This window comes from Panthera pardus, unplaced genomic scaffold (assembly GCF_024362965.1).
Source record: "Panthera pardus isolate Hobbes unplaced genomic scaffold, ASM2436296v1 HiC_scaffold_16, whole genome shotgun sequence".
In the NCBI taxonomy this organism is placed as follows: domain Eukaryota; kingdom Metazoa; phylum Chordata; class Mammalia; order Carnivora; family Felidae; genus Panthera; species Panthera pardus.
The window spans coordinates 94111014-94126487 of NW_026526721.1; the positions used below are offsets into that span (position 1 = coordinate 94111014).

Below are 15474 nucleotides of genomic sequence, written 5' to 3' on the forward strand. Positions count from 1 at the left end.
TTTTTTTCAGAGAGGTTAATAACTTGCTACAGGTCACACAGCTTGGGGGGAAAACTAGGTTTCAATCCCAGGAGATCGCACTCCAGAGCCAAAGAGCTGTCACTGCATCAATTCTGCCTCTCCACTGATTAGCCAGGCATATTTTTCTGGCCCATGGTCCTGTGGCCTTTTACTCTGAGAACCTAAGGACTTTTGAGCAAAGGCAAACAAGCTGCACCCAGCCAGCGGGTGCTCTTCTTTAAAATGGGTTCTGGCTCTGGTGTGCCCCGTCAGAGCTATGGCCAAGGCCTCCTCATGTCTCTTCTTGTGTGGCACTTTCTGGAGCCTCTATATTGGAGGCAGGTCAGAGTTCAGACTCAGTGGGGCACATGTACCCACAGAACACACCCTCCGAGTCCCCGCTTGCACCAAAGGCAACAGTGTGCCCAAGGACACTTTGCTTTGTGCACCAACACACATGAGCCCTGGCTTCTCCTCAGAAGCAGGAACACTTGTGACCACAGGGCATTAAGAGATTACACCAGCTTTATCTTTTGATCCTTCATCTTGCACCTATTCCTCAACACAAAGAAAAAGAAATACTAACTACTGAGGTGGCTGTAAATTCTGAACTCCTAAGTAATATCTGTCTCTGCTGCCAGGGGCTCCTCTCCTGCATCCTGCTCCTGCTGGATCCCCATCCAAGTCTGCCACCCTGGCCCTTGGTGACAACTTGTGTTTCTGGTGCCTTGAGTAGGAGCTTGGACTATGTAGAGGCAGTGAAAGCCCACAGTTAGACTTGCAGATTTAGCTTCATTGTGGGTCAGGTGGGCTTTTGTTGGCATCCTGGAAATGCAATTCGATTCTCAAATAAAGGGCCATCAGATGACCTTCTGGTGATGCAGGGCTGTGTAGGTTGTACCCTTTATATTCCCCAGGGATCTCAGATGTCACCTCCTACCAGAGTTTTAGTTTCCAAGGAAGCCCTGTGTGTCCTTTGCTATTTATGGGTAACCATGTGGATTTGAATAGGTTCTATATCAGTATCTGCATATTCTTAGAAGGACTTTGTACACTGAATGTAGTCATTTATCAGCCTCATGAAAAGGACGTGACTTTGGACCAATGATAGGTTGGGTATAAGACTTTCAGCTTTTGACCAGTGATAAAGCACAATGCATAACTAATTTCCAGGAAATTGATTGAACCTAGCTAAGGTGAATGAATCCATCAATAGTGAGAAAAGTACATAGAAGACCTCCTTTATTTTTATTTAGTTCAATAAAAATTTCTTTCTATCACTTGGCCTACACAAAATCCCTCTTGTTTTATTCTCCATCACAGAGTTAGGGGCCAAGAATCATGACCTTAAAGTGCTACAGCACTTACTATGGTCATTTTTTCAGACTAACCTTGGCCAGATTTGTGGTGATACTTAACTGTGCCCAAGGGTTTTGGAATGGTTTTAGTGATTTATCATTTTTTTTCCAACTCGCTGAGAGCATTCTATGCCTTCGTTTGGAGAAGAATATCTTTAAGTCACAAGAATAATCAGATTGACCCCACGGGCACCAAATTGCTCAATGGTGGTAAGTTTCATTCTTCAGAGAATTGCATTAAGTCTTTCAAGTCACCTACGTCTTATTTAGTGCCCTTCAAGACCATCATAACATCAGCCAGTTATAGAAACAACCAGTCCTAGCTGAAAGATGTTATACTGCTTTGGTTCTATTGCCTGAAAAAACATTTTTTAAGAAGTACCACTAGTATCTTATTGGCCAATAAGAGTGGAGCGCTGATATAAAAAATGAGAGCCTAACAGTCTTGACAGGTGAATTCCCTATAAGCCTCTAACTTTTTAATGTCAGTGGCTGGGCTTTCGAAGACGTTAGGCTCAACTGGGTATGGTAGAATTAAAACATGTTTCCTATTCCGACGGGCAGTCATTCAACAAATTTCATGAATTCACACCTCTGCTATGCTGGACCCCAGGAATACAGTCTGCCCTGGTGCTCACCAGATCTCTGAGGGAAACAGGCATGGGGCAGATAGTCACCTAAATAACCACTCATTATCATTGTCAGACTGCTGTGGTGGAGAGGAAGGGCAGCTAAGTAATCAACCAGAGAGATGTGGGGTGGAGACAGCAGCCCAGCCTGGCTGGGAGGCCTGCTGGGGATTCCAGCTGAAAGACTCGGGTGGGAGGGGCACGCAGAGATGCCAGGCAGGTAGGCCAAGGCACACTCATCTAGACAGCTTCCCAGGCCCAGTTAAGGATTTTTAAGTGTTACCCTGAAAATAGTGGGAAACTATTGACATGTGTTGACATGTGTTAACCAAGGGAATGCAATCAGATTGGCATTTTTAAAAGGAAACTGTGGCTGCTGCAAGGTTGAGTGATTGGAGGAGGGAAGAGTGGACGAGAGAGCCAAGTTGGTCCAGGTCAGAGAGAGTGGTGTTTCTGTGAGTGGCGGTGGAAGGGGGATTGAGGAAAGGGGACACACTGGAAAGAGATGCGGGCTGTAGAACATGCAGACTGCATCTGTAAATGTGGTGCCTGAGTAGATGTCATAGATGGTTCCCAGTGTGGACTGGAGCATCTGGCTGGAGGACCGGGTTTGGGACCAAGAGGATAAGATGAGCTTGCGATGTGGTGAATTGAAGATGTCTGTGAGGTGGCCAGTGGTGATGCCAAGCAGGCAGTTGGATTATACAGAGCCAGCCAGAGAAGAGAGGGTGGGATGGGGAAAAGGGGGCATCATGGCTTATGGTACTGGAAGTATACATCAAGAAGAGAGGAGGGTGTGGGCCTGAACTCTGAGAACATCGAGCAAGAGAGGAGAAGCCAGCAAAGACTGATAGAGGTGTAGAAGGAACACCCGTAGAATTTGATGTTATTGCAAAGAAAATCGAGTATTCGAGTGCAATGAACAAGTTAAAGGGGCCTGCTGTGCAGAATGCCGCCCAGAGGTCGAGTAAGATAAGTGCATTCATTTCCTGTTTGAGAGAAAGGGAAGCAATCTGCTCAGCAAGTGGGATCTGAATTTGGGGTGCGAAGACATCAGTTTGGGTCTGAGCGCTGCCATGTGCCTCCTGCACACCCTGACCACTCTTGAGTCTCCCCACCCTGGCTCCCATTCCTGGGCTCTCACAGAGGTCCCTAACCAAGCTTGTCCCCTACCTAAGTCATGTTGGGAATTAACCAGGAAGACGGACGCAAAAGAACTTTGTCAACTGCCCAAAGCTGGACAGATCTCTCTTTTGAAGGGCCTGTCCAGTGTAGTTTAAATATGGCTAATAAGCCCCACCTCGTGCTTCTGCTTAGAGAACTCTAAACAATTTTGTGTTCATCCATTTGTGGCCAGCTTTTTTGAATGTTTATTTATTTATTTTTGAGAGAGAGAGAGAGAGAGAGAGAGAGAAAGAGAGAGTGCAAGGAGGAGGGGGAGGCAGAAAGAGAGAGAGAGAGGGAGAGAGAGAATCCCAGGCAGGCTCCACACTGTGAAGTCCAATGTGGGGCTCAAACTCAGGAACCGTGAGATCATGACCTGAGCCGAAATCAAGAGTTGGACGCTTAACCGACTGAGCCACCCAGGCGCCCCCATTTATGCTCAGCTTTTGCTCGCGTTCTCCCTTATCATCTGCTTTCCTTCAGGGCAAGCAGGCTAGTCTCAGAGAAGCTGTAGCAGCTGCAGCCTGAGCCCAGAGAAGCCCCTGGTATGTGAGGTTATTCTTTGGAACCTATGTCGTTTCTCCCAGTTGTTCTTAAACCAAAGCAAAGGGGCAGGGGCCAGGGGGAGCTGCACACATCTTTAAGAGCCAGTATGTGCAGGACATCACAATAAAGCTCTGAAAACCCCCACGGGCAACAGAGCACTTGGGGGAGATTCTGTTGATAGCAGCATTTTGTCTAACAGTTACCTTCCTTATTAAGTACAAGCTTTTAACTTAACTGTGCCTCAGTTTCCCCATTTGTAAAACTAGAAAGAATAGTAGGATTACCTCCCAGGGCTGTCATGAGGATTCAATGAGTTAGTTCCTGGAAAAGCTTAGAATGTGACTAACACAGCAGCACTCAATAAATATTAGTTATTATTATTGGAGTGGGTGCCTTTGGCAGAAGTCAGAGGTGTAATTTCCAAAAGTTTAAATGCTTTTATGTACAGTAGTAAAATCCTCTTGAATTTATTAAAATAAATGTACCAACAGGTAAGCTTTTATTCATGTCTTGAGAAGAGTATGTGTTATACTAGTAGGAATTCATTTATGTCATTAGGAGAAAAAAATGTCAATAGTTTTTAAATGACTGGATAGCTTAGTACAGAGGCAAACTATACCAGCTTTGAAGCTATAGAAATAAAGGTATAATTCAAGCTATGTGGTCTTGAGTAAATTACTTACCCTCTCTGAACCTCAGCTTCTGTATATACACAATCAAAATACCATTTACTAGGGCACCTGGGTAGCTTAGTCCTTAAGCTGATCTGACTCTTGATCTCCGCTCAGGTCATGATTTCGAGCCTTCCATCTGGCTCTGTGCCAACAGTGTGGAGCCTGCTTGGAATCCTCTCTCTCTGTCCTTTCTCTCTGCACTTCCCCCGTCACATGAGTGTACATGCTCTCTCTCTCTCTCTCTCTCAAAATAAATAAACTTAAAAAATATACTATTTACTTTGCAGGACTGTTGTGAGAAGTAAAGGGAATCATGTACAGAAGGCTTGACACAATCCTGACACAAGAGTGATTGACATTATTGGCAACGGTTTTATTGTTATTTTGCAATGGATGATTTCAAAATTGTTGTTAGGATTTTCTATATAGATAGCATTTCCCATTGTCTGCCTTCCTGAATTCTCTAAGGCACCTTCTCTATTTACTGTAACCCATGGACTTTTCCATCCCTTTCTGAGAGCACAACTCTCATTGTCTCTTGCTGGCACATCTGTCTGCTGATGACTTAGCCAACGGTCCTGGCCTTGCCGGCGCACGGAGGCAGCCCATTCTCTATCCTTCCGGATGTACCTCATTTAGTAGGATGAACTGCCACCTAGAGCAGTCTCTTACCAGCCAAGCCTCCGGGAACCTTCCCCTGGAGAAATTCTGCTTTTCGATATATTCTCTTATCAGTATTTCTTGCTGTCATTTCCAACACTGTGTAATTATGATCCCATCATTGCCACCAAATGGCTACATCAAATTTTATGTCCTACCAGTACCTAAAACAAACCCCTAAGATAGAGATCTTGTTGTGTCTCAATAGTAAGCTTCTGGGCATCAAGGACACTGTACCTTAGGAGTGAACCCTTTCACTGAGAAGGTAGGACCAAGGCAGTCAAAGGTACTGTAATCAACTGCCTGGGTCTGGATCTGTCTCTACCACTTACTGCCTTTGTGATCTTGGAAGAGACATGACTTCTTTCTGCCTCAGGTTGTCTGTTTATAAAAGGGGATAGTGATAATTTTGAGGATTGAATGAGTTAATACACAGAAAGCACTTAGAACAGTACCTGGCACCGAGCAAGTACCTAAGGAAGTTCAAGAAGAGAGTTGCAGAGGGAGGGAAAAATCTTTGTTTCCCATGGTCTGCCTTGCCATTGCTACCCTGAGTCATCTTTTCAGGGTGCTTGCAGTCGAAGGTGGCCCCAGCAAGCTCAGCGCACAGAAGCGGGAGACAGGGAAATCAGGGCGGCTTTTCACAAGTGCACATTCCCACCCACCGGACAATACTCCCAGGCCCTCGACCGGAAGAAAGCACCATGAGCAAGAATAACTCCCCCATTCAGGGCCTGGGGTATTAATTCATTGGCACTGCTGAGAAACGGCCTTTAATTCACTTCGTCATTAACCATAGGCATCCTAATGTGTCTTGCGAGTGCCCTCAGTTGGGAAGCAAAGCAGCCCTTTATCCCTGAATGTCCTTAACATCAGCACGAAGACTGAATGCTTTCTAGCTGGGCTTTTGTTCTTTTATTGCAATAGCTGAACAGAGATTATGAATCAGCTGGGAGCCAGGCAGGCAAACTGGGTGCCCATTGTCCTAGGTGGGGCCTGCCCACAGGTCTCTGACGGTGGTCTGTGGTCGCACGCCTGTGTAAGTCACACCGGTGCTTCAGGAGGCCATGTGGTCGGCACGGCCGTATGGAACACTGCCTCTCGGTGGATCCCAGAAGGGCTCCTTGTTCTGACTTACCTGCCATTCTGCTTGGGCCCTTGGACACTGTGATGGGAGGGGTTTGCCAATAGGGCAAAGCAGTTGGGCTGAAATTCCTGAATGGCAGCTTAAAGTGTTACTAATATTTGCAATCCTATTTTTCAGACCCCTTTTTACATTTCCAAGGAATGGAAAGATATGCTAGTATGTTATTTTATTTTTTTATTATTTTTTAAAGTGTATTTATTTTGAGACAGAGACAGAGAGAGCAAGGGCAAGTTGGGGAGGGGCATAGAGAGAGGGAGGAGAGAGAGGATCCTGGGCAGGCTCCACACTCTCAGCACAGAGGCCGATGCGGGCCTCAAACTTACAAACCATGAGATCATGACCTGAGCTGAAGTCAGATGCTTCACTGACTGAGACACCCAGGGGCCCCCATATGCCAGTATTTTACACTTACAGCATTTCATGCTGGAAAAAAGCCTGCATTAGCCAGTTCCTGACCATCAATGTACCTAGAGCACCTTAGGTGGATGGCAGGGATGGCTTTTCAGTGACAGCATGGAATGGGCATTACAGACTGCCTTCCGGTATCTGGGCTCTTTGTGGAACCTCTTTTATTACATCTGGCCTGCATCTCCGTATTGTACAATCAGTATTCTTAGTGGTCCCTAGCCATAGAACTTTTACGGCAATAGTTGCCCAGACAATATAATTTCAGCATGACTTTTAGATTGGATTGTTGTCATTTCCCTTTTGTGTTCTTCAGTGAGCAGTTTTGTGGAATCATAGAGGCTGGAGAACATAAGGGACCTTGAAAGTGATCTCAGCCAATCCTTCTCTTGAAGAATCCCTTTGATAAGATGCCTCAGTCATTTAACCTGTTTAACATATGATCTCTGCTTATGTTTAGAGGCTTCAGGAAGGATGTCCTATTTCTGAGCGGCTCCTAATGTTAAAAAATTCATCCTGTTATTGATTCAAGTCCTTGTGATATTCCTGCATTAATACAAGTGATGCCAAAGAAAACTAAATGACCTTCCCCTCCAGCCCCAGAAATGTCTGTGACAATGATAATCTCCTTCTCCCACTGTCACTGGTTCCTGCAGCCTTTCCATGTAAGATGCAATTTAGCATCTTCTGTACTATCCCAGATGTGCTGGAGTGGCCCTCTCTGTAGGCACTGTGTTAATAAACTGGGCCATAATGAGCTTGTTTTCATAGGATACCAGTCTCCCATCTGAGAGTCTCATTTAAGTCTTCCAAAGGATGGCAGAAGGAATTTGGAGTCACAACTGCACTTGACTTTTACACTAACCTACAGATTCATAGGTCCTCAGGATGTCATTCTGGCTTCTCTATATGATACCCAGGAAAACCCCGGTGGCCCTTCCCCCCAGGGGAAAACTGCAGCTTGGAGATAATAAGGAGCATGACCATGCTGAATAGCACCCGTAGAAGAGGCAGGACCAGAATTTGTCATTAAGCCTTCTCGCAGCTTTGTTTCAAACTTTCATTCCTTGGGCTACGCGCTTGAAGATCTGCTTAGCACATAGGTACTCAGATGGTGCTTAGCCGTAGGACTGCCTACCGATCAAAAGTCGGCCTGGGAACCCAAAGGAAGAGCTTCACTTAGGAAGTTAATCTTCCGGGAAAGCTCTGAATGGGTAGGTTGGATGGTTTAACTTTAGTAGTATGAAGTAAGTGTAAAAAGAAAAGAACGTGGCCTATCTGGCTGGTCTAGCTTTCTCATTGGTTCTCTGTATTCTGTGAGGAAAAGATGGGTAAGGAAGGGAGGATAAAAAGAAGGGGAAATGGCCACTTGTAAAAGCATAAGACAGCATCTTTCACTTCATATGTGTAGATGTCTCGGCCAGCTTCTTTTGAATCCTTAGAGGGAGCATGGCAAGAGCCAGACATTGAGTATAGTCCTGGCTTTGCACTTAGCAGGTGAACTTGGGCAGGATCTTGACCTGTGTTTGCCACAGTTTCCTCATCGGTCAGATGGGGATGGTGACAGCAGAACATGTCCCACAGGGCAGTGGTGATGACTAACGAGTCCATATGAGTGAAGGGCTTGGGACGCTGCCTGGCATCATAGAAGGCACTACATGGTGTTTGTTCAGAATCCTGGTGTTAGTTGCAAGGTATCATGCCCTTGCGCTGCAAGTGGTTGGTCTTTCCAAAACCGAAATTTTAGCAAAAGTTAAAATGGGTGAATAGAATGCCCAAATGCTTGAACACCTCTCCTCACGATACAGATGCTGTAAGGCTTGTACAGAACAGTCCTATTTAAGTGAGGGGGCTGTGCAGTGGTTTCAAAAGACCACACTGGGTCCTTTCATTCCAAGTGTCTTTGAACAGAGAGCTTCTTTGTCGAGGAGATGGTTGAAGGTACTTGCCACAGAGCCTGACTTGATCCCGTGCCAGCTGCTGGCCTGTTTCTGGAGGCTGGCTCGGGTCTTCCACGCTCAGTGGGGTCCCCTCTCACCTCTTCCAGGAGGTCACCCAGGTTGAAAGCAAGTGGAGCTGTCCAAGAGCAAATCAGAATTCTACTCTGTTTCACTTCTCATTCTGAATTGTTAGTAGATTGCTTAGCAATGCAGCACATCCTTGCTTAGAGTCAGATGCACAAACCTGTGAGATCACCTAATCTGCTCCCATGTTCAAGGTTGAGTTAAGGTGACTTATTCAAGGTCATATAGCATTCACTCATTTGTTAAACAAATATTTCTTGAGACTGTGGTCTAAATGTTTGCTTTGGTGGCAGAGCAACACCAGAATCTAGTCTTACTATTTCTGATCCAGTGTTCTTTCCCCAAGCCCTGTGGCCTTTCTTGCCTACCCCCTCATCCTCCAGTGACACGTCACTACAGCTATGGGATATGAATTCCCAAATGTAGGTGTTACCTCTGAGTCTTTCCACTGGGAAATGTAATGTATATAAAAGATAGACCCAGAGCCCCAAATCTACCAGAATGTCATGAGAACAAGATTCAATTTCAATCTGAACATTCAATAAGTAGAAAAAAGCAGCCATGTTTCCTATCTGGAAATTCTGAAGGATATTGAAGAAAGTGCTGCTGGTGGTAGGACAGATGAGGTATCTTTTGCTCCATCCCTCCCTGCACACTCTAAACTGTACATCCCACTACATCTCCAGTTGCTGGAATACTCTTCCAGGTAACAGAAGCTGGGCATGGGGTCAGATGGACTCATGGAAAGAGCATGGAGTCAGACTGACCTGGGCTTGATTCCAAGCTCTGCCATTTCCCAGCTGTGTGACATGGAACAGTTTACTTTGCTGTGCCTCAATTTGCTTATCTGTCATTTAGGAATAATAATAATAAAGTCTGTAGTCACGCTGTGGAACCAAATGAGTTGAAACACGCCGAGCACCCAACCAAGCAAACACTTGACGCCTACAGACAGTGCCCAATATGATGACCTGTATTCATTTCATGATTTTCCCTGAACTTACCACGTGGCCAGTGACAAGGTAATGAACCTTCCTGAGAGTCTGAAAAGGAAAATAAAGAAAACGACATTTGCCTCACTTACCTGACAGAGCTAATGTGAGGCTCTGATTACAATAATCTACAATACAGTACTTTTTTAGGTAAAAATGATGCCATACATACAGATTGTAATCCTGTCCTTTTTTTCCTAAAAGATTCCATATCCTTGAATGGTGGGTGGGCTTTATTTAGCCATGTTTGCTCTGGTGCAAGGTAAGATCTTTTAGATTAGAAAGGAGACTGTGTTGTTACCCTTTCGGTCCCAGCCGGCGTGTGTGTTACCATTGCTTGCCTCAACAGCTCTTCATTGAGAGGTTGTGGCAGGATCAGAGCAAACTGACTGCCATGTTGTAAAAACAACTTTAACCACTTGCTCAGGGGTCATCAACACACATGCCATCCTCATAAGCAAAGAACCAAATTACAAGTCTACAACTTCTTGTTTATCTCATTTTGATCTTTCCAAGGGAAGCTTTGAAGTTTCAAAATCCCTGGAGATCCAAGATCTGTTCCTCGTTTGTTTGTGTATACCCTTCTTTATGATTCTTCTTTGCTCCAAAAGAAAGGATGAAAGGTGGCTTACAAAGATTAATATAGCAACTAAGAATAAAATAAATGAGAAAATTAAGCAGAAGGGACTTTAAAGCAGAAGAGAAAAAACAAGACAAAGCCAGGGTGGGGTCAGTCCACAGAATGCCAGGTGCAGGTGACTGAGGGGGCCACCAGTCTGACTCTGAGAGTCTGACCCTAGCAACTAAGAAGAGAGGCAAACAAGTGGTTTGAGATTCATGTTGTCCATCAGATCAGAGTAAACTTGTTACTCAGGTAAGCTTTCTGAGATAACTTGGAACCTCTACCCTTGCCTAGTAGTGGTTGGAGTAGTGCCGTGAATGATGTGTGAGGTGATATTCCTAGCATAAACACAGTGGTTAGCTTTTTTCAGCTGTTCTGATGACACTTTAACTGCAAGTTATGGGGAGCCTGGGTGGCTCTGTCTGTTAAGTGTCCCACTCTTGGTTTCAACTCAGGTCATAATCTCATGGTTTGTGGAATCAAGCCACACGCTGACAGCACAAAGCCTGCTTGGGGCTCTCTCTCTCCCTGTCTCTCTTTCTGCCCTCCCCCACTAACATGCTCACTCTCTCTCAAAATAAATAAATAAACTTTAAAAAAATTAAAATAGAGGGCACATGGGTGGCTCAGTCGGTAGGGCATCAGGCTTCGGCTCAGGTCACGATCTCACGGTTGGTGAGTTCAAGCCCCGCATCAGGCTCTGTGCTGACAGCTCAGAGCCTGGAGTCTGCTTTAGATTCTGTGTCTCCTTCTCTCTGTGTCACTCCCCCACTCTCACTCTGTCTCTCTCTCTCAAATATGATAAATAAACATTTAAAAAAATAAAAATAAAATAAAATGCAGTTTATGGCCTGACAGCTCATCAAAAAGTCACTTCTACAAGAGCCAGAGCACCCTGGTGGAGGTAACACGTTTCTGCTGGTTAAACTTAATCTAAAAGGAGCATTTAAAGAAACGAAAGAAAGATCAACACCAGAACTTTGGTGACAGTCAGCCATGAGGATTATTTGTTACAACTTCGATAGGAATCGAACATGTAAGAGTTAAGGTGATATTCTCTTGCAAGAATTTGAGGAGCCAAAATTCTGCAAAATCAGTCTGGAATAAATGTATAACCTTTGAGGGTTCCCTGAGCAAGGAAACAAGATTATTTCATTAAAATAAACTAACTAGTTCACATACTTGAAGTACAGCCACACAGCCTCCACCTGAGGTGGCCTGAGGGGAACACCCAAGGGGAGAACCAAAGCTGCCCAAAACAAAATTATTCTTTGAGAACATCCATAGAAGACTGTGGGGCAACAAGACCCCCATGACCTACTCCATAGAGCAGGGCAATATTGATTTTAGCCTCAGAAATTTTCAGAGTGGATATTATCAATCATCCCCCACCCAGGGGAAAAAAATTAAGACACTTGTAAGACCCCACAGAATGTCTAATTTTAAGTGATACGATTTGTGAAGAAAATGTGGATGAAAACATGCTTCTAGGCAGTTCAGTAAAGGTAGGATGTCGGCCAAAAGTGTTAGGGTAGTTGGTTTAAGCCATTCCTTTTTGACAGCAGGACCACTGTCATCTTTATGCATAGTTTGAATGAAATTTAGAAATGCTTATTGCGGTTTTGATTTGTATTTCCCTGATGATCAGCGATGGTGAGCATCTTTTCATCTGCAACAACATGGATGTGGAGTATATAAGTCAGGCAGAGAAGGACAAATATCATATGATATCACTCATATGTAGAATTTAAGAAACACAACTGATGAACACAGGGGAAGGGAAGCAAAAATAAGATAAAAGGAGAGAAGGAGGCAAACCATAAGAGACTCTTAAATACAGAAAACAAGCTGAGGGTTGCTGTGGATGGGTGGGGGGATGAGCTAAATGGGTGACGGGCATTAAGGAAGGCACTTGTTGGGACGAGTACTGGATATTATATGTAAGTGATGAATCACTAAATTCTCCTCCTGAAGCTATTGTTACACTATATGTTAACTAACTTGAATTTAAAAATAAATAAATAAACAAACAAATAAATAAATAAATAAAAGACAATTTTTAAAAAGGCAACTTAGAGATGCATAGACTCTTATTCCCTTATTTTAATTTCCCGCCTTTCTTTAAGATGGCAAATAGGTACCATGCCAGTGCTAGTTGTTGGTGGCTCTCTGTTTAGATAAACATTCTCAGGTCTTGTCTATGCTCAACATAAAAGAACATTCTGGTCTGAGAATGGCATAGAAGGCTGGAGGAGTGGTTTGAGGCTCCACCAGGCTTTCTCCTCTTCTCTTGGTACCCAGTTTACAGTATTCATTGCAACAGATATCAATGGTATCGGGCCCAATATGGGATTTAGTAGGAGATAAAAAGTGGAGTGGAACAGAGACCCTGCCCACAAATAGCTTTCATCTTAGATTGTAGAGTAGGTAAGACATACTCAGATAAACATAATTTAACACACAATGTGATACAAACTCTAAGGATTAATGAGACAGATGATGCCCCCAAGGAATTTAAGATATTGTGTTGTCTTCTTTGTCCCATCTTTCTTACTTGGTTCCGTTCAAAGAATCTTCTGTGTACCTGCCACTTGCCTAGCCCCACATAAGAGGCTGTGGGTCCAGAGGGAATCAAGCATAAGCCTTCCCTCAAGGAGCTGCTTCTAATAAGAGTCAGGGTTTTGTAGAGGTATCTGCTTGAGGTCGGGGACTTGGTCTTTCTGTGACATGTTTTGGTATGTACCCAAAAACAGCTCCATGCCCAGGAGGAAAGAAAGCAAAGATTTTTCCGGGAAAGGCATTGACGTTGGAACACAGCAGCTGGAAATTGGCAAGGTGCCCTCAGAAGGTTGGGGAATGATTTATTTTTCCAACCTCGCCACGGGAACCAAAGCCCTGGCAGATGCCTCCATGCGTTAGCGGCAGCTGATCTGAATGAGATCATTATTAATTATTAGTCACTTCTGAGTGTCTTTCTCAGAAACTACAGAGTACTTGGGAAGCCCAGACCCTCTTGAGTTGCAATCAATACTTTGTACACCTCACACAAGGACCTGAGTGGCATGTAATTATAAAACAGTATTGATTCCTGGCGAAGGGGTTGAAAATGTACAAATCCTTCACATAAAAATCAGCTAAATCTTCAAAAGCCTCGATTATTTTTTTTTGTCAAGAAAGAGACCGATGGTGGGAGTAAAAATCTTGAAATGTTAGCTAAATTAGGGCTAGTTCCTGCCAGGAGCCAGATCTGTACACATAATTATTTTATCCTCTGTGTTGGCATTGGTTCACTTGGGTTGAGTGTTGGAAAGATCTCTGTTTTGGGTCTGTAATCCAAATTATTCAGTCAGTTCCTATGATGATGTTTTCTACTCGCATCTTCCTGTATTATTTTTCTGCAAAACAAATAATTACATGTCTGGAGCTTGACTCATCCCTATCCCCCAACACACCCCTCGTTCCTTTCCCTAAACCTACCTTTCCTCTCTGTTTCAAACCATCTGCTCTGCTCCTTGGCCAGGAACTCCACTCACCCTCACAAGCCCCATAGTCCCCAAATCCTGCCTATTCTGTTTTGGCCTAATTCTAATTTCTACTTCTAACTTGGCATCCACTCCAGTCCTGTTAGAAGAGTTGGAAACCTGGATAGCTTTTAGTCTGTCTTCCTTTTGGCTGCGTCTCCATTCTCAGCAGTGATTATGAACATGGACTCTCCAATTGCCTTTGCTTAACTCATCGGTGCCCTGTTATTTTCTGTCTGTACCCACAGAATGGCCTAGCACTGTATTTCAGCTCCTAGTTATGCTTCCTCCCATGACTGTTAGGAAGCCCCTTGAAAATGCAAGTTTGGTTATGGCATTTGACTGCAGGAAGTCCTCCAATGGCTCTCTATCACCTACAATCTGAGGAGGACAGATAATTGTTGATCTGGAAGTGACAGATGTTGAGTCTCAAAAAATGTAGCTTATCTGCAAACCTCAGAGGTCATCGGAAGACAGCAGTTTCAACGGATTGCAGGAGGAGGCCACATTAGGAAGGCCTCCTCATTTGTGGGCTTCTTTGGAGGTCTGAATGTCTGCTTGGGTGTGCTGTGGCTGTGACAGAGAGCTTTTGTATTAGAAGGCTCTTTCCCTGGTTGTATAAAGCTAGCTTGTCAGTGTGATATAGTCACAATCCATTCTGTTTTCGATACCTCATATTTTCTCAGCCAGGCAGTGACGTGTTGTTAAGAATGTTAAAAGAGGAAAAAAAATGTTAAAAGAGAATTGGACGCCCCCCTCCAATCGGTTCCCTCAAACCGGTTCCATATTTGAGGAAGAAGAACTCCCAATGCCAGTACAGAGATCCAATACCAAGGGCTACAGCATTTCTCAAAAGGAGCACAGATAGCATGTGGTATAGGAAAATACTTTGTAATGTGTGACTGTCCTGTACATTGCAGGAGTTTTAGCATCCCTGACACTTCATGCTAAGCGCCAGTCATGTCCTCTGGTCATAGAGACAACCAGAAAAACTCCCACATGCCCCTACACATTCCAGATGCTCCAGGGATTAGGGAACGATACTGTCCCATTGGCAAACGCTGGTTCCTGTAACTGTTCCTAAGATGTTCTCCTTTTCTGAGAGTGTAATGAAGAGCTGGATGCGTCTGTCATCTTTCTGTCACCCCCTGTTGCCTCCTCATCTTCTGCAGTGATTGAGTTCAGGCTGTGGAGTCATATTGCCTGGCTTTGAAATCAAACTCCACCACTTACTGGGCATGACCTTGAACGTGAGGATGACCTTCAAAATTGCTTAATGTCTCTGAGCTTCGGTTTTCTCATATAAAATGGGGGTGATAGTAATACCTACCTCAGCAGATTTTTGTGAAGATTAGATATGATAAAGCATGAAAGATGTTTACCACACTGTCCATATTCAGAGGCATGGTGATTGTATGAGATGATGATGAATTTAAAGGTCTTACTTGAGTGAGACATTGAAATTGACACTTACAAGTGAATTCTTCAGAAAATAAATAAAGGCAGCATGATGTATCGGAGAGGGTAATGGACAGGGTCAGAATCAATGAATTTTGTTGTACTCTCAGCCATTAATTACTGTATGGCCTTGAATATGTCACTTTATTTCTTTGGATTTTGCTTTCTTTTATCTACGAAATAACTGCTCTACGTGGTGTCAAAAGAATTGAATGACATGAGCGTTACAAATGTGTTTTTAAGTTTATTTAGAGAGAGGGAGCTGGGGAGAGGC

At 44.1% G+C, this 15474-nt stretch overlaps 1 protein-coding gene across 8 annotated transcripts in view; it reads left to right on the forward strand.

Moving 5' to 3' along the window:
- Nucleotides 1-15474, forward strand: part of TNIK (TRAF2 and NCK interacting kinase) — a 396523-nt gene that overhangs the window by 302117 nt on the left and 78932 nt on the right. The gene's annotated exons all lie outside the window — the stretch shown is intronic.